Source organism: Furipterus horrens, unplaced genomic scaffold (assembly GCF_987537825.1).
Source record: "Furipterus horrens unplaced genomic scaffold, mFurHor1.1.pri manual_scaffold_6, whole genome shotgun sequence".
Lineage (NCBI taxonomy): Eukaryota > Metazoa > Chordata > Mammalia > Chiroptera > Furipteridae > Furipterus > Furipterus horrens.
Genome location: NW_028327176.1, coordinates 126,199,100 through 126,226,721, shown reverse-complemented (window position 1 = coordinate 126,226,721; position 27,622 = coordinate 126,199,100). Strand labels below are relative to the sequence as shown.

Sequence of the window (27,622 nt, the reverse complement as noted above, 5' to 3'; positions counted from 1 at the left end):
GTACACAGATTATCTGCACACAGAAACAACTGAGCAAAGACCACATATGTGTAAGTAAAAGTCTAATGGATCCAGAGAAGAGAAACATACCTGAAGATCAAATGTAGCCAGCCCACATGTTAACACCAAACTCCAAGCAAACCTACTCAGAATGAGTCCCATTCAAACAATACTTATCAAAGTTTATGCATGCTATTCACAATTTTAAAGTAAATTCACTTTATAAGCAGCAAGGGAATTCTTTATTTAACACATAAAAGTTAATATAAATGCTTTCAAACCATGAAAGCATGAGCTGTATGGCAACCTAGAAATAGAAACTGAAAGAAGAGAAACATAAAACCTTAGAGATTCAGTAACTTTTAAAAACTGTCCCATAATCATCAAGTGAATACCATTTGGATGTCAGCATACAAGGTATACAAGTTCTTCAGGAAGGTGAGAGACCTTTTGACTGCCCTTCATTTGCCTCCAACTGCTGGTCCTGTGGAACTTCTTTCAGGAGGTGGTTTTGTTTCTAACTCAGTTTGGGGTTTGACACCTGTGCATTCAGATTTCTGGGAAATGTGATCATCCTGTTGAGCCCTTGCTTAAAATGACACCTTCTACCAATAAAGCCTTCCCTGTTTCCACAAATAATTTCCCTTTGTCTGTTTCTCCAAGTTTCTGTAACTCAATGTACTTCTCCACAAACCATTGACAGGTAGACTTTAAGTCTGGATTGAACAGATCAAAAGCTTTTTGACCAGATGCATACGCTGAATAAAATTTCATTCAAATCCAACCTTGGGGGGAGAAGATGTCCTGGATGAGAGCTTTGGCTTTGCCATATCAAAAGCAGGGCCTTCAGAAGACTGGCTCCCTCAGCAGAGGAAAGGGCTTATAAATGTTAAAATCAGAGGGACCTCACCTGAATGAGGTCCCGAGTTTGTGAGAAAATGTTGGCCATGGTTTCCAGCCAGCTCCCTGCCACGTCCGGGCCTCTTCCCCAGCTGGGTTAGTGGGTAAGGCTGTTTTAAATGCTCTGGTTTAGCATTAAAGGTGAGAAAATATTCCCAACATAGAGCCAAACTGAGAGACTGGGAGATATTTTGTTAGTTTGTTTACTTTTTGCTACAGGTACTTAATGAAACTCTGTCAAATCACTAGCTAACAGAATAGAGACTTCAGAAGAAATTGCAGGAACCACTCACAACAAAGAATATAGAATTTGCAAAATTATTTTAGCAAAGTCACCAAACAACTACAAAAAATAGCAACAACAATGAAGCTGTAGAAAGGAGAAAATCTGATTTTCCAAATTGGCAACATCATAAATTTCAAAATGTCTGATTTTCAATGCAAAATTATAAGCCATTCAAAAAACAAGAAAGTATGGCCCATACACAGCAAAAAAAGGGAAATCAATAGAAAGTATCTCAAGTTCAGATATTGAGAGACAAACATTTAAATGAGCTATTACAAATATGGTCAGTATGCTAAAGGAAATTATGCCTGAAAAACTAAAGGAAGTATGAGAATAATATCTTATCAAGTAGAAAACATCAATAAAAAGATAGAAATTATAAAAAATAAATTTTGGAGTTAATAAATACAATAAATGGGAAAAATTTCACTAGAAGGACTCGAGAGCAGATTTGAGCAGACAAAAAAATTCATGAACTTTATGAGGTCAATTGAGATTACCCATTTTGAAAAACAGAAAGGAAAAACAATAAGAAGAAATTAACAGGACTTCCGGCCAAGATGGAGGCTTAGACGGACACGCTAGGTCTCCCTCTACAACTATAGAGGAATACAACTACTTCAAAACAAAGGATAACTAGAAATTCCAGAAAATAAAACTACACGGAAGTCCAACATATGAAGTTATAAACCAGCGGTGCCATTTGGGCAGATAAGAGTTAAAGAGGGCAGCGCTGTTTGCGGTCGCACCCCGGAGCGGCGGGCGGCGAGCGGGGAGGAATCCCGGCTGCGCAAGCCCCTGGCGGTGCGCGACCCCGGCGAGGAATCCCGGCGGCCAAGCCCCTGGCGGTGCGCGACTCCGGCGCTGGGGAGAGCGGCCGCCGCATTGCCTTGAACAGTGAGGCCCAGGGGGGCGGGAGGATGGATCCTGGTCTCCTAGCTGAATAACTGTGTGAATCCATCTTGGACCCCCGCCCCCAAAGAAAGCACCACAGGGCTGCGAAATAGGTCGCGGACAGGCAGGCGCCGGTCGCTAATTTGTGACGCGTACACAGGCACTGCCCCCGACAGCCAGCCCAAGAAAACAAAACGCATCTGTCAAAATGAGGCAGACAACTATAGAAATCCCGGTGACACAGCTCACCAGGCAACAGATAGAGAACCTGACAGATGAACAGATAAGAAACCTGTCAGAGGCTCAGTTCTGGGCCATTGTTATCAGGTGGCTTACAGAATTCACAAAAGAGCAGGAAAAAGATATGAAAGAAGCGAAAAACTTTCATAACGAAAGGAACAAAACCGTATACGAGACAGAAGGAAAGGAAATAAAATCCAGAGTTCATTTCAACAAACTGGAATATGGAGAAGGAACAAGCAGTCAACCAATGCAGCGAGAGGAAATGGGAAGCAACAATGAAAGGATCAGAAACCTCTGGGACAGCTATAAAAGGCCCAACATAAGAATCATTGGTTTGCCAGAGAATGAGGAAGATGAACTAGAACTTGAAAAACTGAGTGAAAATATAATAAAGGAGAACTTCCCAGACTTGGGGAAGGGAATAGACCTGCAGGTCCAGGAAGCAAGGAGAGTTCCCAAGAGACTGGACCCAGGGAGAACCACTCCAAGACACATTATAATCAAAATGTCAAAAATTAAAGATAAAGAGAGAATCTTAAAAGCAGCAAGAGAGAAGAAAAGAATTATGTACAAAGGGGTCCCAATTAGACTATCAGCTGACTTCTCAAGGGAAACCCTACAGGCAAGAAGAGACTGGCAAGAAATATTCAAAGTAATGAAAATCCAAAACCTACAACCACGAATACTCTATCCAGCGAAATTGTCATTCAGAATAGAAGGACAGAGAAAGTGTTTCCAGGACAAAATAAAACTGAAAGAGTTCATTAGATCCAAACCACTGTTATATGAGAAGTTAAAGGGACTGGTTTAAAAAAAAACAGAAGCTAGGGAGATGAAACAAAGGCAAACTAAATAGGCAACGAGAGTGGAAGAGGAACTGTGGGTACGGGAAGCATATTGGGGGGAGGTCAACAGGGAGGGGGAATGAGGAAAGGGAGGGAGATGATATAGGAATTGGGGATCAAGGTAGGAGGGAATGGAATAGACGGAGAGAGGTTGGGAGGAACTGTATGCACAACTAATGGACATAATCTAAAAGGGGGGGACAACTGGAGGGAGGGGGGCCACCGGGTGGAGGGGAGCAGAGGGAAGGGAAATTGGCACAAATGTAATAATTTAATCAATAAAACACATTAAATCTGAAAAAAAAAAAAAAAGAAAGAAATTAACAGAGTGTAAGAGACCTGTGAAACACCAGAAAGTGATAACATACCCATCATGGGAATCCTAGGAGAGGAGAGAGCAAAAAAGGCAAAATTAATGTTTTGGAAAAAAAAAAAAAAACCCTAAACTTCCAAAAGTTGATGAAACACATTTATATACACACCTTAAAAGCTCAACAAATTCCAAGTAAGATAACATCAAGAATAACCACACAGAGCACATTATAACCAAACTGAAGAAAATTCAAGACAAAGAGAGAATTTTGAAAGCAGAGAGTAGCAAGTTATCATATAAAGTGATGCTCCAAAAAGATTAACAGTTGACTTTCCATCAGAAATTATAGAATCAAAAAGGCAATGGAATTACATATTTAAAGTGCTAAAAGAAAAAAATAATTGTCAAATAAGAATTCTATATCCTGCAACCTATCTTTCAACAATAAAGAAAACATTAAAATATTCCCAGGTAAACTAAAGCTGAAGAAGTCATCATTATCATGTCTACCCTACAAAAAATTCTAAGTGTAGTCCTTCGAGCTGAAATGAAAAAACACTAGACAGTAAGTCAACTCTAAATGAAAAAATAGAAAACACTGCAAAAACTAACTCACATAGGTAAAGATAAGACACTACAAATGTATATTTTCTTTTCAACTTCTTTTCTCTATTTTATTTGAAAGGGAACTGCATAAAGCAACAATTTTAAACTGAGGTTGATGGCATACAAGGTATAAAGATAAAATTTGTGGCTATAAGAACATAAAGATTGGAGGCAAGCACTATAGAAACAAAGTTTTTATATACTATTGAAATTAATTTGAGGATAATCTGAACTAGGTTGTTATAAATTAAGATGTTAGCTGTAATCCCTACAGTAACAATAAGAAAATAACAAAAAAATATAGTAAAAGAAATGGCAAAGATATGTAATTTTTTAACCTCCCCTGAGGAATTTTCTTCATTTTTTTAAGAGAGAGGAAGGGAGAGAGAGAAACATCAATGCAAGAGAGAAGCATCAATCAGGTGCCTCCCATATATGCCCAGACCAGGGATCATATGAAATGGTGCTCCAACCAACTGAACCACATCAGCTAGGATGAAAAAGATATTTAAAAGGTACAATATAAATAGCTGTGTAACACAAAATAAAGAAATAATGGAGAAAAAAGGTGGTGGCGGAGTAGGTAGCAGTGCTGTCTGCTTGCTCCCATCGCAGAAGTAGAGTGAGGGAGTGTGGATTTCAGACAGGATGAGTGGGGAAAGGAGTGTGGGAGTGGAGTGGAAAGGGGCAGAAAGCTCAGCCTGCACTCTCCAAGCAGAGTTGCTGGGCTTCCCAGCCTGGAGCCTCTGCTGCACCACACTCGAAAGGGGCAGCTGACTGGCTCATTAACTGGGATCTGCTTAGAAACTTTCCCCTGCCATAGGCGCCCTGACTAGCAAAGTCCTGGAGGGAGTCAGGTTTGGTTGAAACAGCCAGAGGTGTGGGAAGACAGAGAACAGCCTGGACTGTGAGAAGCTCTGTGAACTGAATCTTGGTGGGGACCCCCTGGGCTGGCTACCCAGGGGCACTTACATCAAAGGCTCCACCAAACAAAAACAGAGAACTGAGCTGCAAGACACAGGCCAGTGCTGCAGCTTGGAGGCAACACAGAGATTCTTTTGGTAGAGGAGCAGACACAGGACCCGAGGCTGAGCAGGGACTATGGGCATGTGCACTGGCTCTCCAGCAGAGTAGCATTGCTAGACAAGCCTGAGGAGTGCTGGAGGGTGCTGCAGGGCAAGTGAGGGGGACCCAACTCAGTGCAGCTCACAGCAGAGTGGTGGCAGGCCCTCGAGTGAGAGACTAGCAGCCTCAGAATCCAGCTAGATCTCCTCACAGCCAGCCAACCAGGAAAGAAGATTTGAAACCCATGGAATTTTGACCAGGGTTGGATCCAGAAAAAGAAGACAGCACCCAAAGGTTGTACTGGGGAAAGTTCTTTCTTTAATCTGTTTCCTACCTTCTTTCCCTCCTATTCTTCTTCTTTAATTTTTTTTTTTTGGTCTTTTTTGCTTATCCTCCCTCTTGCACTAAATATATAATACATAACTGCTATATAAACCTAATACTACACACTTCCACTTTCTCACTTCATTCTTCATTCTTCCTTCCCTTTCTCAATATACAATATAAATATTACTTACTGTCTTGCATAGCCTTGACACTACTATTATTATTCTACTGTCATCCCTCTCAAAAATCATCTTTCTTTCAGTTAAAAGAACCCTTATCTGTTTTTCCTATAGTATAATAGTCTTAACCTCTTTATATCTATATTAATACTGGCTCATTTGCTGCTGATAGTGTGATTGTGGGTGGGGGATACTTTTGAGGGTGCAGGTTTCTTGCCTGGGTTGTGTGTTTAGGTTTTAACAGCATCTCCACAAAAGAACTCAAGATAAGATGGGCAGAGTGACTCTCAATCAACTAGCTGGGGAAAAGTTACACCAAAGAGGAACTGAAATACAACCAGACAGCTTAAAAAATTGTATAAAGGGCGTCCGAAGAGCATCAAGTTCAGGAGATCAAAGAGACTGCATCACTGAATCTGCCAGGTATCCTATACAGAATCTCATACCACAAAGGTGGGAAATCTAAGCAGACAAATTTAAGAAACAAAAACAAACAAGAAGCATCCAACATGGGTAGACACAGAAACAACCTCCCAATGAAAGGAAAAGAGGAATCCCCAGAAAGAAAGATAGATGGAACAGATGTTAGCCAACTATCAGACATGGAATTCAAAAGAGTGGTTTTAAGGAAGCTCAATGAACTTGACAAACTCAGAGAAAAGTACAACAAACTCCAGGGGAACTACAAAGAACTCCAGGGAAACTACAAGGAACTTATGGAGAACTATATCAGCATCAAAAAGGACATAGAAACTATAAATAATAACCAGGAAGAAATGAAGAATACAATTTCTGAACTGAAGAACACAGTAGAATCAATTAAAACAGGCTAAATGAAGCAGAGGATCAGATCAGTGAGTTAGAAGACAATGTAGAAAAAATTTCCAAACAATACAACAAAATGAAAAAATATTTAGAAAGAATTAAGAGGGTTTAAGAGAACAGCAGGATAACATGAAATGAAACAATATCCGTATCACAGACATACAAGAAGGAGAAGAAGAGGAGTATGAAATAGAACCCTTGATTTAAATATAATGACAAAAAAATTTTCTAACTTGATGAGAGAAGAAGTCATGCAAGGCCAGGAAGCACAGAGTGTTCCAATGATGATGAAACCAAAAAAGCCCACTCCAAGGCACATCACAATTAAAATGGCAACATTCAAAGACAAAGAGAGAATCCTAAAGTCAGCAAGAGAAAAACAGCAAATAACATACAAGGGAGCTACAATAAGGCTATCAACTGATTTCTCAACAGAAACACTACAAGCCATAAGGAAATGGCAAAAAAATATTTCAAGCAATGAAAAACAAAGGCCTACAACCAAGACTACTCTATCCAGCAAGGCTCTCGTTCAAAATGGAATGTGAAATAAAAGTTTCCCAGACAAAAGAAGACTAAAAGAATACATATCCACCAAACCAGCATTACAAGAGATGCTAAAGGGAATTCTCTAAGAAAAAAGAAGAAAAAGAGAGGGAGAGAGGAACACAGGTACAAAGGGAAATGAATAAACACCTGTTAATAAAAACCTTAAATGTAAATGGATTAAATGCTCCAATCAAAAGACATAGGGTAGCAGAGTGGTTATGAAAACATGACCCACATATATGCTGTCTACAAGAGACACACCTCAAAACAAAACATTTACACAGATTGAAAGTGAAGGGATGGAAAAAAGTATCCCAAGCAAATGGAAATAAAAAAAAAAAAAAAAAAAAAAAAAAAGCTGGGGTAGCAATACTTATATCAGACAAAACAGATTTCAGAGCAAAGGCCATAAAAGAGACAAAGAAGGGCATTTCATAATACTTAAGGGAAGAAACCATCAAGAAGATAAAACCCTGGTCAACATATATACACCCAACATGGGAGCACCCAAATATATAAGAAAAATATTGGAAGACTACAAGAAGGATATCAACAGCAACACACCCATACTACGGGACTTTAACACCCAATTATCAATGATAAACAGACCTTTGAAGCAAAGAAACACCAAGAATATTGAGGCATTGAACAACACTCCAGATCAAATGAACTTAATTGATAAATATAGAACTTTTCACCCCAAAGAAGCAAAATATACATTCTTTTCAAATGCACATGAAACATTTTCAAAGATAGACCACATGGTAGGACACAAAACATGCTTCAACAAATTCAATAAAATTAAAATTATGTCAAGCATCTTCTCAGATCACAATGACTTAAAACTAGAAATCAACCTCAGAGAAAAAAATCAAAGACATTCAAACTCATGGAAAATAAATAACATGCTATTAAATAATGAATGGGTTAAAATGACATCAGGGAAGAAATCAAGACGTTTCTGGAAACTAAAGGTAAAAAATACACAACAGCCCAAAACTTATGGGACACAGCAAAAGCAGTTCCGAGAGGAAAGTTCATAGCAATACAGGCCTACCTGAAAAGGATAGAAGAATCTCAAATAAAAAATCTAAATCTACAGCTACAAGAACTAGAGGAACAACAACAAACAAAGCCCAGAGCAAGTAGAAGGAAGGAAATCATCAAGATCAGAGTAGAATGAAATGACACAGAGACTAAACAAACAATTCAAAAGGTCAATAAAAGTAGGAGTTGGTTCTTTGAAAAGATAAAGAAAATCAACAAGCTTTTATCCAGGCTAATCAAGAAAAAGAGAGAAGGCCCAAATAAACAAAATCAGAAAAGAAGGAGAAATCACAACCCATACCACAGAAATACAAAGGATTGTAAGAAATTACTACAAACAACTGTATGGCAAGAAACCTGACAACCTAGAGAAATGGACAAATTTCCAGAAACATATAAACTTCCAAAACTGAATCAAGAAGAAGCAGAAAGCCTGAACAGACCAATAACAAAGAGTGAAATTGAAAAAGTAATCAAAAAACTCCCAGCACACAAAAATTCTGGACCGGATGGCTTCACAGGCAAATTTTACAAATATTTAAGGAAGAACTAACTTTCATACTTCTCAAGCTATTCCAAATAATCCAAGAAGAGGGAAGACTCCCAAACTCTGTCTATGAAACCAGTATTACCCTAATTCCAAAACCAGGTCAAGACACAACAAAGAAAGAAAACTACAGGCCAATATCACTAGTGAACATAGATACTAAAATCCTCAACAAAGTTTAGGCAAACCAAACCCAGAAACACATTAAAAAGATGATACACCACAACCAACTGGAATTCATCCCAGGGATACAAGGATGGTTTAATAGTCACAAATCAATAAGTGTAATACACCACATAAACAAAACGAAAGAAAAAAATCACATGATCATATCAATAGATGCTGAAAAAGCATTTGATAATGTACAATACCCATTTACAATGAAAACACTCAGCAAAATGGGAATAGAGGGAGCATAGCTCAACATAATAAAGGCCATATGCAGGAAACCTGAAGCCAACATCATATTCAATGGGCAAAAACTGAAAGTATTTCCCCTAAAATCAGGAATAAGACATGGATGTCCACTCTTTCCACTCCTATTCAACATAGTCTTGGAAGTTCTAGCCACAGCAATCAGACAAGAAAGAGAAAGAAAAGGCATCCAAATTGGAAAAGAGGAAGTAAAACTGTCATTATTTGCAGATGACATAATAGTATACACAGAAAACACTATAGACTCCACCAGAATACTACTCAACCTAATAAGTGAATTTGGCAAAATAGCAGGGTACAGAGTCAATATTCAGAAACCGAAGGCATTTCTGTATATCAACAATAAAATATCAGAGATAAAAACTAAAAAAAATTCCCATTTACCATAGCAACAAGGAAAATAAAGTACCTAGGAATAAACTTAACGAAAGAGATAAAAGACCTGTGCTCGGAATACTACATAACACTGATGAAAGAAATTAAGGAAGATACAAATAAATGGAAGCATATACCAAGTTCATGAATTAGAAGAATCAACATCATTAAAATGTCCATACTACCAAAGCAATTTACAGATTCAATACAATCCCTATTAAAATACCAGTGACATATTTCACAGACCTAGAACAAATACTTCTAAAATTTATATGGAACCAAAAAAGACCCCGAATAGCCACAGCAATCTTGAGGAGGAAGAACACAGTAGGAGCAATCACAATACCTGACATCAAACTATACTACTATACTACAAAGCCACTGTGATCAAAACAGCCTGGTGCTGGTATAAGAACTGACATATAGCTCAATGAACAGAATAGAGAGCCCAGAAATTAACCCAGGTCTATATGGTCAACTAATATTTGACAAAGGGGGAAGGAACATAAAATGGAGTGAGAAGAGCCTCTTCAACAAATGGTGTTGGGAGAACTGGACAGGGACATGCAAAAAAATGAAACTGATGACCAAGTTACACCACACTCCAGAGTAAACTCAAGATGGATCAAAGACTTAAATGTAAGACATGACACCATAAAAGTCCTAGGGGAAAACATAGGCAGGAAAATTTCATATATCCCACATAGCAATATTTTCACACATACATCTCCTAAGGCAAGGGAAATAAAGGAAAGAATAAACAAATGGGACTACATCAAACTAAAGAGTTTCTTTTGCTCAGCAAAAGAAAACATCAGCAAGATGAAAAGGGAACCAACCATATGGGAAAACATATATATTAACCGTGATACCTCAGACAAGGGATTGATCTCCAAAATATATAAAGAACTTACATGTCTCAACACCAAGAAGACAGACAGCCCAATTAAAAAATGGGCAAAGGACCTGAACAAACATTCTCCAAGGAGGATATAGATAGGATCCATAGGCATATGAAAGCATGCTCAACATCACTAGCCATCAGAGAGATGCAAATAAAAACTACAATGAGATACAACTTTAAACCAGTCAGAATGACCATCATCAACAAATTAACAAACAACAAGTGCTGGAGAAGATATAGGGAACCCTACTGCACTGTTGGTGGGAATGCAGACTGGTGCAACCACTATGGAAAACAGTATGGAATTTCCTCAAAAAACTAAAAATGAAACTGCCTTTTGAACCAGAGATTCTACTGCTAGGATTATACCTGAAGAATCCTGAAACCCCAATTCAAAAGAACTTATGCACCCCTATGTTCATAGCAGCCCTGTTTACAATAGCTAAGTGCTGGAAATAGCCTAGGTGCCCATCTGTAGATGAGTGTGTTAAAAAAAATGGTACATTTACACAATGGAATACTATGCAGCAGAAAGAAAGAAGGAACTCCTGCCATTTGCGACAACATGGAGGGAACTAGAGGAAATTATACTTAGTGAAATAAGCCAGGCAATGAAAGAAAGAAAAAAAAAAAAAACGTATGATATCACCTAATACAGGAAACTAATGAACAACACAAACAAATGAACAAAATTGAAGAAGGAACAGAATAACAGGTATCAGAGGGAAGTGGGGGAGGGAGAGAAGGGGGTAATAGGGGAAGGGTTTAGTAAAGGAACTGGTAAATAACCCATGGACATGGACAACAGGGTGGAGAATGATGTGGGAGAAGGGGTGGGCTCGGGGGGGAGCAATGGGGGAAAAATGGGACAACTGTAATAGAAGAACAATAAATTTTAAAAAAGAATAAATAATGTAGAAATTGAAGAACAAAACAAAGATATAAGACAGATTGAGAAATAAAATCTAGAATATGAGCATAGGAGTGGATAAAAAAAGCATATGGAGAAAAGTATTACTAGAAATGAAAGGTCAAGGAATGAACAACCTGTGGTAGTAGAATTTTTATCCCCACGGGTATTAAAGTGGCAGAAGAGATAAGAGGTATCAGATAGGCAGTGAAGGTCCAGGAGCAAATATCTCCACTGGGTGAGAAAGAATGAGGAGAACATAGGCAGTAACACAAACAAGGAGACAGAGAAAATATTCTAGTCTCAAAAGAAAAGTAGATGGGTGCCAAAGTTACGGTTCACAGCAGTGAAAGAAAGCAGGAAGACACAACACCTGGTGCTGGCCAATGGGATGTAAGAGAAAAGAAATATACTGTTAAAGAGAGCAGTGGGAAAACAAGAGTCCTCTCGGGGGAGGTGGGATAGGTTTCAGCTAAGCTAGTAGGTGATAGAAATATTCACATACACCAAAAAATTAAGTTTATTTTCCCCCTTTAGCACTATTTCTTCAGTTTCCTTTTCCAAATGCCACAGTGGTAATACTTGCGTTCTCCAGCAATAACCATTAAGTAGAACTTTGAAGAAACACAAAAAGAGTAAACTAACATAGACAATTCATTAGGACAGTGTTCTAAATAACAATTTTTAAAAACTCTGTTTTAAAACAGGCAAAATATTCTCAAGCATCCCTATAGTAAGACACTAGCTATTATAGTAAAAACAAAACAAAATTATTTGGAAACAAGTAAATGTTCCATATTCAAAAGACAATCATGTAAATTTTAATTGAGAAAGGAAATCTGAACAGCAAAATAGTTTGGTAGGCTGAATAATCATGCAGAGAAAACTGCAGTTCATTAAGTAAAGACATTCATTCAGATGATGCTTATAATTATGTGCTATTATTAACTTTCAAAGAGCTAATCTACTGAAATGAGCTTCTAAAGCTAAAATTGTGCAAAAGATAAGAATATTCAAATGAGAGGCCTCTGCCTCTGTGTGTGTACTGATGCATTGACTTCTGTCTGCTTTGGGTTTTGTTCTTGCCAGCTCCTAATACAAATGACATCACATTTTCCTAGCAAATTATTTAAATTCTAAAACAATCCCCGTATTCTAATATGTTCTATTCATATTTTGAAATAGCCACTTTTTTCTCATTCTGTGAATTTTACCACCTTAGTGCATGGTTAAAATCACAAACTAGGAACATGGCATTTAATGTATATGTAACATTAGCCTAGTTTCTTAACTTCCCTGTAACTCAGTTTTCACATATGTAACATGCAAAAAAAATATTATCTATCTCATAAAATTGTGGTAAAATTAAACAACTTAATACACATAATATATCATATAAAGTGATCAGCACCTATCAAGGATCAAATAAATGTTAGCTGATGGTGCTTAATAGACAAATGTTTATTTTCTGCTTTATTTTTATATAAAGTTATAAATGTGTATGGCTAAAAACAACATTTTTAATAGTCTTTTCTATGTCTAGACTAATTTCCCCAAACCAACACCTAGGCCAATAATAAAAGCCCAAGATTTAGTGAAGTTACATGGTAACCTCTATGGTTTTTGCCTGATAGAGAATGTAACCAATTTTGGTCAGGTGGAAAGATAATCCTAAATGATACAATTTATTATCCTGTAGGCCATTAAGCAATTTTGTATCTAACTCAGCAATCTTATTCTAACACTACTTCCATAAATTGCATAACTATATTTAGTAGTTCAAATGCTCTCTGAACTACATTTTACTAATTCATAGCATCTTACTAATTCCCTCTTTAATTAATGAACTGAATAAAATATTTGACACATCTTCATTTTACAACTGCATGAGCCATAATTTTACCTTTTTGAAAATTATGTTTGAACATAACTAATCTTAAATTTTCCTCCAAGAGCAACTCAAAATATGTAAAAATTATTTCTAGTGTTACTTCTGAATTTATCAGATTTAGATATCTAAGCACTAATTTATTATTTATTATTTATTACCTAAGGACTTCCTGCTATTACTAATGAGGATTCACTCTCTGTAGGGCCACAGCTTTTAATATATTTCTGATTAATAGTTTAATTACTCTCTAGCTTACTTTTACAACATTTAGGTAATAAAATAAATTTATTTTTTGTTTCTTTAACTTACAACAGTATCATTTAATCATTTTATAAGATATATCTATAAATATCATGCCCTACTTTTCAGATCTTTATCTCGTTTCACCTGTCTATATTTTTCCATTGTCCTTAATGAACAACAGTTTGAATAGGACATGTAAAGGGAAATTTTTTTATTCCTCATGCTTGCCATTCTCTGAGATCTTTGTATGTGTAGTTTAATACCTTGCATTATTTAGGGCATATTTCTTCTCTCCATCATCTCTTACATTTCTTGGACTTCGATATCATGAACAGTACAATATTGTCTTATACTCCATGAATTTCTCTGCCTTTTTAAAATGTGTTTCCTCTCCTTGCTTCCACTTTAATAATTTCTTGTAACTTATCTTCAAGTTATTGAATTTTTTTCTTTTGTTATGTTAACTTTTCTAACAAAGCTGTAATGGAATTCTTGCTCTCTGATATCCTGTTTTCGACATTTCTATCATACCTATTTGACTCTTTATGGTTTTCATTTCTCTGCTGAAATTCTCCATATGTTCATGAATTCATATTTTCCACTACATGATTTAACATATTTTTCAATTATTTTAAATTCCCTAAGAATTGTCTCATCTGGGTCATCTCCATGTCTAGTTATTTTATTGTTTACCTCCTGAAAATGTGTATGGTTCTTTATTCAGTGTTTGTGTATGTGTGAGCTAATATTATTGCTGTATGCATTTCATGGTATATAAAGCAGTAGAAACCATCTCTTCTCTGTCTTTTCCTGTGATATTCACTACTTATACATTTAAAATATAAACTTGTTGATCCCTACTATCATTTCTGAAAATGAAATTTAACTTGTAGAATCACTAGATTCAGACATAACTATTTTACTTTTCTAGAATTATCCCTCATGCTACTATTACTATTTTACTCTTTTTTTAAAAATCTGAATTGAATTGCTAGAACCCATCAAATATTCCTCTTCCTAAGTTACTTGTATAAACTTATTTTTGTATATGTTTCCCAGTGAAAAGAAGTCATCAACAACATACACTTGGTCAATATTTCCAGACACTACATAGAAAATGGTCATCAAATGTAGTTCAACTCCAATCTAATTTCATCTTGTATATAAATGAATACTTCTGAAGAGATTAAATAAATGAAATCTATTTGGCAATGTCCCCTTTAGGGTAAGTCATAAAAAATCTTTGCATGATATTTATTTTCAAAATATTGTATTTATTCAAAAGGATACAAATATTTTAATAATAGATTTATAATAACCATGTTAAAGGGAAAAATCAAACAAAGATATTGTGACTCATTTAGAAACTGATTAGAACTTGGGACAGTTTGCTCTAATTTAGTAATTACTGATACTTTGAATTAATAGAAATAAAAATGGTTAAAATATCTCAGAATCATGCAATTTTCACTCCATGACACTTTAAAAAATTGGATAGCCTTTCAAAAATTATCTACATAAATATAAAACAAATTAAAAAACCAGTTTGGTTGCCAGATAATAGACAGACGATCCAGTTGAGTTTCAGATAAATAACAAACAATGTTTTAGTTTAAGTATGCCCCAAATACTACATGGACCACATATTTTGTATATTTTTTTAAAAAGATAATTGAGTGAAAATTAAAACATATAACATAAAGGGGAATATATGAAAAAATTGGAGTTAAGACAGACAAGTTTTGTCTGTTAGCCATAAGTACTTAGAAGCATTCTTCAGCTTGTCTGATGCTCAATTTTTCTCATCTGTAAAATGGGGCTAATAATATGATCCAAATATTGATATATATGTGGTGTGTATGTGTGTGTGTGTATTTAGAGAGAGAGAGACAGAGAACCACTTCCAAATACTCTCTACTAAGAAACGGATACAAATCCTAAGTCAAAGAAATGTAAAATGATACAGCCATTCTGGAAACCAGTTTGGAAGTTTCTCAAACACGTAAATATACAAAACATACACTAATCAAGTGACCAGCTATCTCACTCCTAAATATTTACCCCAGAGGAATAAAAATTTATGTTCACCCAAAATTTGTATATGAAGGTTTATAGCAACTCTATTCATAATCACCAAAATCTGGAAACAAATGTCCTTCAAAGAGTGAATGAAAAATCAAATATAGTTAATCAACACAGTTCCATGGCTTAATACTAAGCATTAAAAAAACTGAACCATTGATACATCAACAACGGGTATCAATCCCAAGAAATGCTTCAAGTTTATCTTCAGTATGACCTATTTCTATGACATTCCCAAAAATACAAATCTATAGTAACAAAGCACTGATTTGTAGTTTCCAGAGCTTAGGGGTGAAAGCACACTGTAATTTTAAAAATAAAGTGAGGATTCTTGAGGTGTTGAAGGTACTGTCTGTATCTTGATTTTGATGTTGGTTATATAATTTATAAATATCTTAAAATTTATAGAGCTATATATCATAAATTAACCAAATGCTAATTTAAAAATAATATGAAACAAATAAATACTTTAGTGGTCTGAAGATTTTAATTCAAAAGCAAAAGTTTTTGAGACTGAATACAAAATCAAAATGCAACTATATGCTTTCTACAAAAACAACAAAAAACCCACTCTCAATATAAAAGTAAAAGAGTGTCAAAGATATATCATGCAAATGCTCATCAAATAAAACCTGGTGTGGTTATATTAATATCAGAAAGAGCAGGTTTTAGATAAAGAAATAATATCAGAGATAAAGTTGAATTTTTATAATGATATAAAAGTTAATTTATCAAGAAGTTATAAAAATCCTGAATGTGGATGTGAATGTGGATGTAAAATCAGTTTTAAAGGACATGAAGCAAGAACTGACATAACTGAAATGAGAAATAGAAAAAAAGTAGATATAACTGAAAACTTCAACCTTATGCTTCTGAGAACTGATAAAATATGAAGACAAAGAAATTGACAGGAACAAGACTTGAATAAAATTATCAACCACCTTGACATAGTAGATGTTTATATAACACTCCCCAAGAATAGCAGAATGTACAATTTTAAATATCATATCAAACAGTCTCCAGGATGGAATATATAACCATAAAACAAAGTAACACTGAAAAAATTAAGATTATACAAAGGATATTCTTTAATCACAGGTAATTAAATTATATAGCAGTAGTGAATTCTATCAAAGCTTTAATAAAGAAATAATACTAAGCTTCTAAAAAAAATTTTATAATATAGAGAAGGGGAACACTTCCCAAATAATTTTATGAGACTCTATTACCCTGATATTAAAACTATTCAAAGACATTAATAAAGAGAACTGTAAACTTTATAAACATTATGCAAAAAAATGGAGAGGTGAGCGAGGGAGGCAGAGAGGTAGACCAACACACATATGATCAGTTGATTTTCAACAAATGAATTAAATTAACTTAAAGAAGATAATCTTAACAATAAACGGTGCTGTAAAATCTGTAATCAGTTCATATGGAGAAAACAATGGCAAACCTTACCTCCCACACTGCACAAAAACTGGCACACAGTCAATCACATATCTAAACCTAAAGCTAAAACTATAACCACAGAAGAAAATCTTTGTGCTGTTTGGAGAAGCAAAGACTTCTTACATTAGTCACCAAAAGTTCTAATAAGAAAAAAACAAAATTTGTAAATTGGGCTTTTTAAAAAATAAAAAATTCCATTCTTCACAATAAAAGAGCAAACTCTAGACTTAAAGGAAAAAAAAAATATATATATATATATATATATATATGAAAGCACCAGTAACCAGAACATAATAACTTTCAAAACATAAGACCAGAAAAGCAGAAAAAATGGACAACAAATTTTAACAGATATTTCACAGGAGAATATATATGAATGCTTAATAGGTACATAATAAAATTCTCAACAGCATTAGTCATCAGAGAAATGTAAATTAAACCATAATGATATACCACTATACACTTACCAAAAAGGCTAAAATTAAAAAGACTGAATACTGACAAGCATTGACAAGGATGCAGAACTACAAGAACTCTCATACACTGCCCTGTTACGGAATATAAAATGGTAGAAGCACAGTGCAAAACGATTTTTGAGAGTGTAGCTAAACTACTCCAAGACATTGCTGCCTCAGCATCCATTTATGTGGCCAAGCAGCCCTTGAGGTCCTGAAACTGTCTCTAATCCCTCCCTCAGTCCATGTTGTAGAACAGCCTATGGAGGCATAACTAAATGTAAGTTCCTGATATGACTCCCCCCAAACCCTTGTGATTACAGTCCCCCCACTACCTCTGTTTCCCAGCACCTTCCCCTTATGTGCCCCTTAGATAAAACTCCCAAAAGCTTACCAAAACCCCACTCTTTTTGGTTGAATTGATCTACTCAGCCTTATCCTGGGAATCCCAAAGCACTCTACCCATGAATTCTAATAAAGGCATGTACCCCAGGTCTTGCCACATTCTCTGCCTGCACCATTCAATGTGCCCCATGTGGCCCTTCAAGGCATGCCATGTACTTCTTCTAGAACCTGGGAGTAATAAACATCTCTATTTTAATTCCTTGTTGTCTTTTCTTAAGTCATCTGACACCCCAGGGGTCTACTTAACAAATGTTAGCCTAACACAGTCACAATAACCAAGTATAAGATTTCATATAATGATATTAACTATTAATTTATTATATGCATACAGGCTAGGACTATTTAGCTTTCCTAGGAATTACTCAGAAGATATAAAGACATATGTCCACACAAAAACTTGTACTCAAATATTCAAGGCAGCTTTGTTTATAATAGACCAAAACTGGAAACATTTCAAATGTCCATCAAGGCATAAATGATGAATACATGCTTTCAGTAGAAAAATATGAGGTTAATTATGCACACTGCCTGATGTGTCTAAAAAGAGCCTCCCCACAAAATAGCAAACTTACTGAATGAATCTGAGGAAGAAACAACTCACCAATTGTGAGTGAAGTCTGTCAGCAGCAGACTTTGCAATGAAATGGCTCTTATCAGTCCAAATATAAATATTAATAACATCCTGAGGCTCACCATTTTATGTCAAACAAAATATCTCATGGGAATTTCTAACGTGTATACCAAATTATGGCAATGACTAACAGAAAAATGATAGGAATCATGACTCATAAGGATTTATGTGAAGGCATTGATGCTGATGGTTAGAAAAATTCATGGGTGTTCAGGAATAAGAAAAGAAAGTGACCTGATCTAATACATTTTTGTGTATGTGTGAAAATTTGACCATCATGGGAGTGACCATACAAATTGACACCTTTCCCTGTTAATTCTCACACATTCTTATTCAATGTCAGTGTTCATTAACATGACATCACAGAAAGACAAAAAGAGGTGTCTTGAATTTCATTAAAGAATAATAAAATAGTTTACTCTTTTAAACTCTAATTATGATTTGTTCTTTTGCCAGGAACTACCCATATAATTGTCACTTATATAAAACTGTTACTACATTTACACATTTTCTGACACTATTTATTTTACTAATTTATTTTCATACACACACACACATGAGTAATTGCTGGGGAAGTGTCATGTTCCCAGAAATCGCAGATGAAAGAAGGGAATCCAAGTAAATTGAATTATTCTATTTCTTTGAATTATCTCAAGCTTATCAGCCCATGCCTATTCACCAAAGTCATGATAAACTAGTTCATCTAACATCAATCTATTAAGTAATTTCTCCACTAAGATAAATTTGCCAGGCATGCCAGTGTGATGTCTCAAATGAGGGAAAGAAAAGCTGATTCAGAAGTAGCTGGTAGTATAAACACAGTCAAGCAACACTTACAGTCTCTGCCTTCACAGTCATGGTGATTAATGAAAGAGGTAACTAAAAACAACTACACGACAGATGGTAAGAAGCATAGCAACAGCACCTGACTTTCTGCAATGCCTTCTGTGGCTGCTAACCTGCATAAGGCATAATGAGAAAACTGACACAACTTTAATAAAATGAGGCAGTGTAGGTAAAAAAATCTAGATGTTAAAGAGTAACACAATAGCATAATAGATAGTAACACATTAGATAAATGACTTGCCCCTAGCTACTGGCTAAGATTTTAAATTCCAGGAGCTTAGGAAATCCAGCCAAAGGATGTAGTCTTTTTTCAGAGTCTGTCACAGGATCCTGCAGCCACTCCAAAGACTGCACACACCATGTGACCAACATGTAGAATCACATCTTGGCACCACACCATTGTGTGAAATGTTACAACTTTGCCACAGCAGCCAAGAAAAATATGAAATTAAATGAGATGTATAAAAACAAGCTTGTGCGAGCATGAGAACAGCTTTTGAAAAAATTGGACTCTTCCTCCATAATCAGTTCAGGCCAAAAAAAAGAATCTAACCATTTGAAGCTGGTTCCATAGTGACCACAATCTCAAAGACAGCCCTACTCATTAATTTCCTAATTGTTGCCTCCTTTCTCCTGCACTTTCCTGTTCTTCTTTGACCAGAGATATAGACTTTTTATTGTCAGGATGATACTGTATTTTGTGGGGTGAGGGGTGGGGGTAAAAGAAAATCTTAATGGCATTTTTCTCTTTATGATTTAAAAAATAACCTTGCTGCTTCAAACAAAGACTGAAATAAATGCAACTATTGCTTGAATGCCTATTACTAGTTATATAAGTACTTGATTTTTATGAGCAGGGTTATTACACAGTTGTGCAGTTGGACATATGTGTACCCAGCCAAAGTGCAAGTAGGTGCTGAAATCTTCCTCCAGGATGAAAAGCCTCTTCCTTCTAATTTGCCTGTCCAAGGGTGGTGCCTGTTTGTAATTTGTCTGCTAGTGGGGAGGGGATGTCTTTTACTAAGGCACACATGTAGTGTTATGCAAGCAAGGATCCTAAATACGAAGAGAACCTAATCAAAATTTTAAAAAACTTGATAGGTATAATAAGGGCTAAAGAAATAAAAAAGGGAACCGAAAGTGGTAGGTAAAGTTTTTATAGAAGATCCAGAAGGCTGGATCTTGAAGAAAGGGCAAGATTGAATATCTAGAGAGAAGATTATAGGTATCATGAGCACTGGAGCTAAACAGGAACACAATCAGCATATCTCCAAGCTCCATCATTCATTCAAATTTGCATGAGATTAGAGCTGTGCTTAATAACTGAGAAGATGCATTTTTTCTACACATGTACTTTTATCAGTATAGGAAACACTTTAATCTTTTTAAGAAAAATATCCCCAGAGACCATAAGAATATTTATTTGCTTAAAAGATAATATATTTCCACTCTGAATTTTGCCTCATAATAGTATAACTCAGGGTTTTATAAAAATAAAAATTGTCAAAGAAAAAAGTGGGTTTGTTGGTTGTTTTATGAAAAAGCAGTTAGTCCACTGAAGAGTGACATGTATGTATTCTAGAAAAATAAGTTAAGTAAGGTAATCACAAAGTACTGACAAAAAGATAGGAGATGCAGGCCATGAAGATACACAATGCATCAATGTGAATGATATTTAATATGAGAAAATTGTGGGGAAAATGCCTGCTTTTTTTTCCTTCTATATATAGATGCATTAGTTTAGAATAACTTTTTTCATTTATTGTATTTTTGTCATTACCATTTATCTCCCTTATGCCTCCTCCCCCTGCAATCATCACACTGCTGTCCCTGTCCACGAGTCCTTTCTCCTTTTTTCTCAGTCCCTGCACCCCCTAACAGCCCCCCGCAACCGCCCCAGGACTGTCAGCCTGCTCTCTATCTATGAGACTATCTCTATTTTGCCTGTTAGTTCAGTTTGTCCATAACTTTTACGTAACACATCTCACAACAATGACAGAAGACTTCCATGTTTCTATCTAGTTTAATACTTGAGGCTATGATTATCCCACCATTTAAGTTCACCTATATGAGGAACCTTATTCATTTTCTTCCACGCCTTTAATCCTTCAATTATCATTATACCCTCCTTTTCTTTTCAGTGTCTTTATTTTATGCTTGCACTTTACTCCATTTTCTTCCTCACTAGTGTCCAATGTCTCAAGTCACTTCCTAACAACCAACATTGTTATAATCCAACCTAGTACAAAGTATGTCTTTTACACCCATGTATGTATAGAAATGAGGCCAACTATTTCTGGTGCTCACTGAATTCTTTTTGAATAAACCTACACATAAAAAGTACTGAAGTGTAGCCAGATTGGAACAGATACAAAGGAAGCAACCAGGACAGAAAGGATAATACAAATGCAGCCTCCTGAGGAAGAGAAGGGCTCCTCCCGGGTCATCCATAAATTGTTTCTCCACTTAGAACCCCTCCATGACCCCTCCCACTTGGCGGGGTTTCCCACCATTCATTCTCTAACTTGGTGTCATCCCTTCTGCAAAGATTGACCTGACTTCTCCTTACTTCTGGGGCTCTCAGAGCCCTTTTAACTAATCATTACACATACCATGATTCCTTGGGGGGAAAGAATCATGCCCATGCCCCCATGTAGATGAAAATGTGAAAGAAATGGGAGGGAGGGAGAGAGGGAGGGAGAGAGAAGGGGAAAGAAGGGAAAGAGAGAAGGAGGAAAGAATGACAAAGATAAAGAGAACAATGTTTAATTCTGAAGGAGAAGCCATTAAAAATGTAACAGCTTTATTAAGACATTTGAAAGAGTTTCATGTAGGAAAGAAGTCTTATACTTCATGGTTGAATGAACAGAAGAGTGGCCAATGGTAAGAGGATTCAGAGAGGCAGTTTTTGACTCACAATATAAGAACTGAAAAAGGAAAAAGTACCATGTTCTTTTCTCTGGGCATATTAACATCGTCGTCGGCAGCCGTCCGTCTCGAGAGACGATGGCGTAGCTTCCTGGGAGTCTATCTGCACCGCCGAGAATGGCTGTGCAGTCCGATTCGGGAGTGACAATCCCTGCCGCACTTGGTACAGGTGAAGGCAGATGGCTGTTGTTGCTGCTGCTGATGCTGCTTCCGCCTCGATCTTTTCTGGACCGCCTCCTCGTTGCGCGCAGCCTCCGCGCGTGACGTGCCTTGCCTGACCGCGAGCCTCCAGGCTAGGCGGTCGTCTGCTTGAACTTCCCATGTGTTGAGATTGATGGAGCATTGTGTCATATCCTTTTTGCAGATGTCTTTGAACCGCAGTTTTGGGCGCCCTGTCATCCTCTGGCCTTCTGCTAGCTCGCCGTAGAGGAGGTCTTTGGGAACACGGCCTGCATCCATTCTTTTGACATGGCCGAGCCACCTGAGGCGTCTCTCGCTAAGAACTGCATGCAAACTGCTCATATTGGCTCGCTTCAGCACCTCGGTGTTGGGGACCTTATCCTGCCAGGTGACATGCAGGACGCGTCGCAGGCACCTCATGTGGAAGCTGTTGAGTTCCCTTTCGTGCCTTGCGTAGGTGGTCCACGTCTCGCTGCCATAGAGGAGAGTGCTGAGTACACAGGCTTGGTAGATGCGCAGTCTGGTTTTCTCAGTGAGGCTGGAATTGTTCCACGCTCGCCGGTTCAGTCTGGCCATAACTGTGGCTGCCCTGGCGATTCTCCGGTTGACCTCCAAGTCGACTGACAGAGAGCTCGAGATGGTGGACCCGAGGTAAGTGAAGTCGTTGACAACCTCCAGGGTGTATCCGTCGATGGTGATGCATGGGGGAGTCCCCGTGCCTTGAGCCATAACATTCGTCTTTGTCAGGCTGATGGCTAGTCCGAACTCCTTGCATGCGTGGGAAAGGCAAGTGACTAGCTGCTGGAGTCCTTCTTCGGAGTGTGATGTCAAAGCTGCGTCGTCGGCGAAGAGCATCTCACGGATGAGCACCTCTTTGACTTTGTTCTTGGCTTGTAGACGGGCCAGGTTGTAGAGCTTGCCATCGGATCTGGTGTGAATGAAGACACCCTCGCTGCAGTCCTTAAAGGCGTATTGGAGGAGCATGGAGAAGAAGATTCCGAACAGCGTAGGCGCGAGGACGCAGCCCTGCTTCACTCCGCTGCTGACTGGGAAGGCCTCAGAGGTTGCGCCGTTGTAGGACACCGTGCTGTGCATGTTGTCGTGAAAGGACATGACCACAGCAAGCAGATGTGGTGGACAGCCAATCTTCTGTAGCAAGCTGAAGAGTCCGCTTCGACTGACCAGATCAAACGCCTTCGTGAGGTCAATAAAGGCGAGGTAGAGTGGTTTATGCTGCTCGTGACACTTCTCCTGCAGCTGGCGTAGGGAGAAGATCATATCCACTGTTGATCGGCCAGCTCTGAAGCCACACTGGGACTCTGGGTAGACGCGGGAAGCAAGGGTCTGCAGGCGGGCAAGAGCGACCCGGGCGAATACTTTGCCGACGACGCTGAGGAGAGAGATGCCCCGGTAGTTGTTGCAGTCGCTGCGGTCTCCTTTGTTCTTGTACATGGTGATAATGTTGGCGTCTCTCATATCCTGGGGGATGTAACCCTCCTTCCAGCAGAGACAGAGTAGATGGTGGAGCGGCTGTAGCAGAACTGGTTTCCCACTCTTTAGGATTTCTGGAGGGATTCCGTCGCTTCCTGGTGCTTTCCCGCAAGCGAGGCGGTCGATGGCTTTGCCGAGCTCTGCCGCAGTAGGTGGGGTGTCTAGCTCCTCCATGACTGGTAGGTCTGGGATGGCGTTAAGAGCAGTGTCTGTTACGGTGTTCTTCGTTGCGTACAGCTCGAGGTAGTGCTCGGTCCATCGCCGCATTTGCTGTTCCTGGTCAGTGATGACCTCACCTGTCTTGGACTTAAGGGGGGCGATCTTGGAGGGGATTGGGCCTGTTGCCTTCTTGATACCCTCATACATTCCTCGTGCATTGCCTATATCGGCGGCTTCCTGAATGCTTCTGCACAGGTTTAGCCAATAGGTGTTGGCACAGTGGCGGGCGGCCTTCTGGACTTTGTTCCTGGCAGCCCGTAGAGCTTGAAGTGTACTGGGAGTGGGCGTGACCTTGTAAGCCAGTAGGGCCTTCCTCTTAGCCTCGATCACGGGTTCCATTTCTTCCCAGTGAGCCTCGTACCAGTCAGCGTTCTTCCGCTCTTTCTTCCCGTAAGCAATAATGGCGGAGTTGTATATGGCGTCGCGGAGACGTGGCCAATTGGATTCGATAATGTCATCTGCCGCCACTCCCTCGCCGAGTGCATCTTCCATCTTGTTGATGAATTGCTGGGTCTTAACTGGGTTGCTGGCACAACTGGTGTTGATGCGTGGGCGACCCTTCATCTTGGAGTGGTGCAACCTCTTCGGCATTATGCGCACCTTGCTTACCACGAGGGCATGGTCCGTGTCGCAGTCTGCACTGTGGTAGCTGCGGGTGAGGAGGGTGCTGCCAATATCCGTTCTTCTGGTGATGACGAGGTCAAGCTGGTGCCAATGGCGGGAGCGGGGGTGCCTCCATGACACCTGGTGGATCTCTTTGCACTTGAAGAATGTGTTTGTCACGCACAGGCCGTGGTGACACAAAAGCTCAAGCAGTCGCTGACCATTCTCATTGATCTTTCCTCTCCCAAAGTTTCCAAGGCAGGTGGGCCAGGCCATGTGGTCGGCTCCTACTCTTGCGTTGAAGTCTCCAAGGAGATAGAGAGCGTTACTTCTGGGAATCTTGGATAATGCTTCGTCCAGTGCATGGTAGAACTGTTCTTTCTCTTCGGTGGTGGCGCAGAGGGTTGGGGCATACGCGCTAAGAATGCTGACTGGGCCGAAAGTTGTTGACAATCGGAGGGTTAGTAATCTCTCTGTGCCTCCTGTGGGTGGCTCTATGGAGTTAACAAGCGTGTTCTTCACAGCGAACCCAACACCGTGCTGTCTTGGTTGGTCCGGAGACTTCCCTTGCCAGTAGAAGGTGTAGTTGGTTTCTCTGATGGTTCCGTTGTCGGCCAACCGGGTCTCCTGTAGAGCCGCAATGTCGATGTTTAGTCGTGCCAGTTCCCTATCGATGACAGCGGTTTTCCTGGCACCCTTGATCCACGGAAGGTCTGCAGTAAGTCCGGGGCACATGGTCCTGATGTTCCAGCTAGCGAGGCGAAGAGCCGGAGGCTTCTTTCTTGTTGTTTGCTTGGAATTAACTGGTGCGGGTGTTTTGTGGCCCACTTTTCGAGAGGCGCCTCTCTGATCCCCACACACCCAGTGGGGCAGGCGAGCCATGGCGAGATGGTAGCTGTCCAGTGAGGTGCGATGACCTCTCCCACCGTCAGAGGAGACCCCTGGCGCTCGTTTCCTTCGCCAATCGGATGAGCTTATAACCGGTATCTGTCTCCTCCCGTGTTGAGTCGACATCTTGCGATGACGCTGGAGTGTCCTCTCAAGTGAAACTGAAGCTACAGAGCCTGGGCAGGGTGATATGGAGGGTCTGCTGTTGCCAGGCATATTAACATAAAGCCTGGAAAATTACTTTGAAGAGACACTGACAGCTGTCAGAATGGGGTGGGGGTGGGGATGGGGCTTTGTGAAAAAGGTGAAGGAATTACGGAAAAGAAAAAACAACTCAGACACAGACAACAGCATGGTGATTGCCAGAGGGAAAGAGGCTGGGGAGGTAGGAAAGGGTTTGGGGGGATAAATGGTGACTGAAGGAGACTTGGGGTGGTGAACATGCAATACAAAATTGTACACCTGAAACCTACATAATTTTATTAACCTATATCACCCCAATAAACTTAATTTAAAAAGAAAAACATTGATGTGAGATTCATACAATAGATAACAGTTGGTCAAGAATAATATTGAAAATGCTTTCAAGCTTGGAATATATTCTTTTGTTGAATTTCAACATCTTCAGGGGAAACAAAACATTGCTTAATGTTATATTTCTCTCTCTCTCTCTCTCTCTGCTATTTGGCTCTGCACAGAGGGTAGTATTTTCAACAAATATTTATTTTACAAATTTGCAGTGGTCTTCTGAAAGAACAAAAAGCATTTCATGAAATCCTTATGGTAAGTTATCACATTACACAGATTGACATCTGAAAACAGTTTTTAAAAGGACAAGGCAATGAGACATACCCAAGTAAACATTCTTGTGCCTACTGTACATGAGACAAAAAGAAATTCAAAATATATAAACCATATTTATCAAAAAATTGCCAGAGATCAGTAAACAAAAGCTACAAGCAGACTACATACAAGTAATGATAATTTCTAAATATAGTCATTACACATTAATATGATGTTTTTAGCTTGTGGATATATCTAGAATGCTTTGTGTTGATCAAAAGTTGTACAACTTTTTTGCCAATATTTGAAATTTGGCAAAACTTAAAGTGAATTTTTCCACTATTTATTAAGCCCATATGAATTTCAAAGATTATTTATGAGAATGGTTTGATTTATTTGGAAGATTTCTAGTAATGGATTTGTTTATAAAAGCATGGAAATGCCTAGAAAATGTACTCAATTAAACAAATTTTTCAGATAAGTTTTTCCCATCAGAGGGAATATTAATCTGAATTTATCCTAAGGCCTAGGATTCTAATCCCTCTCTGGCCACATTTCCTTAGCAGTTCAACCATTTCCTGGTACTCACTCCCTGCCAGGGACTTCACATGTGTACCACTGAAAACCTGGCTGAGTTTGTTTCCTAAGAAATTTATTTTTTGATTAAGAAAAGACTAATCAGAAATTGGACTGGGCTTGGTGTAGCCCCATGTGAAATAGACAGCTGATGTCCCAGATGGTCTTATTTAAGGCTAAATAGCCTAGATTTTAAGTAAAGAAACTGATTTTCAACTTCTGTGGGAACTGGGAACCACATTATTGATGCCACAGGGCCGCAATGGAAGTCTTACAAAAAAATGAGGTAAATATCCAATATTTTGCATAAGGCCTTAAAACTATGTTTTTCAGTGTAAAAGTGCCAAAGAGTTCAAAATCATTAGCATACATTATTAAAATAATCTTAGGACATGAAGCTATGCATAACCGCTAATTTCCACAGGCTTCTGAACATAAAGGAGACATAAATTTACTCCTTGATTATAGTGGAGGAAAAAGGTTGTACATAATTTTATGGATAAATGCAAACAAATGTTGAGTAGCTTTCAAAAAGACATTTCTTCTACATGAAAACTGCATTAAACTGATTATTTAACTTTCCATAGAAATCATCTTTAAATTTTTTAAAATTTTTTGAAGCTAATTTAATCAAATAGTGTACTCCAAAAAATTTTTTTACCATCTCCCTCACCCCCCCCCAAATTCTAAACATGTTAG

The 27,622-nt window shown here is 38.2% G+C and overlaps 1 pseudogene; it reads right to left on the bottom strand.

The window, feature by feature from the left end:
* Positions 1-430: 430 nt before the first annotated feature.
* LOC150007383 (small ribosomal subunit protein mS23 pseudogene) overlaps positions 431-27,622 on the bottom strand; it is an 89,759-nt pseudogene continuing 62,567 nt past the window's right edge.